Source organism: Sminthopsis crassicaudata, chromosome 2 (assembly GCF_048593235.1).
Source record: "Sminthopsis crassicaudata isolate SCR6 chromosome 2, ASM4859323v1, whole genome shotgun sequence".
NCBI classification, from domain to species: domain Eukaryota; kingdom Metazoa; phylum Chordata; class Mammalia; order Dasyuromorphia; family Dasyuridae; genus Sminthopsis; species Sminthopsis crassicaudata.
In genome coordinates, this window is record NC_133618.1 from 204,633,935 (window position 1) to 204,634,506 (window position 572).

General features: G+C 37.4%; 1 non-coding gene across 1 annotated transcript; it reads right to left on the bottom strand.

Moving 5' to 3' along the window:
* Positions 1-261: 261 nt before the first annotated feature.
* Positions 262-366, bottom strand: LOC141559328 (U6 spliceosomal RNA). The gene has a single exon (XR_012487376.1). It is a non-coding gene; the product is annotated as a U6 spliceosomal RNA (small nuclear RNA).
* Positions 367-572: the final 206 nt, after the last annotated feature.

Genomic DNA, 572 nt, shown 5'->3' on the forward strand with positions numbered 1-572 from the left:
TAATCACCTCCTTCTGACTATACTTTCTAGATTTTCATGACACTGTTTTCTCCCAGTTTTCTTCCTGAATATATGACTTCTCTTTCTTAGTCTCCTTTATTGGATCTCATCCATATCACACTAAGTCACCATGGATGTCCCTCAATGTTCTCTCCTGAGACCTTTTAACTTTTCTTCCAAAATTATCTCATTTAATTTAATCAGCTCCCTTGGGTTAAAAGATCATCTGAATAAATCATTCCCAGATCTATAAATTCAGTCTTCTACTAGTCAAGTTTCATGAATTTGTGTGTCATTCTTGCACAGGGACCATGCTAATCTTCTCTGTATTGTTCCAATTTTAGTATATGTTCTGCTGAAGCAAGCATAGTCATTTAAAGCTTATTGTAACATGTGACCTTCCTCTATTTCCAGTCATCTTACCCTGTAGTCTCCTTTATGTAACTAATGATCCAACCAGACTGATCCATTTACTCCACACTCCATCTTTGATCTCCATACCTTTGCAGAGGCTATGTCCCATGCTTGGAATATTCTTCCCCTTCAACTCCACCTCTTGGTTTCCCTAGTTT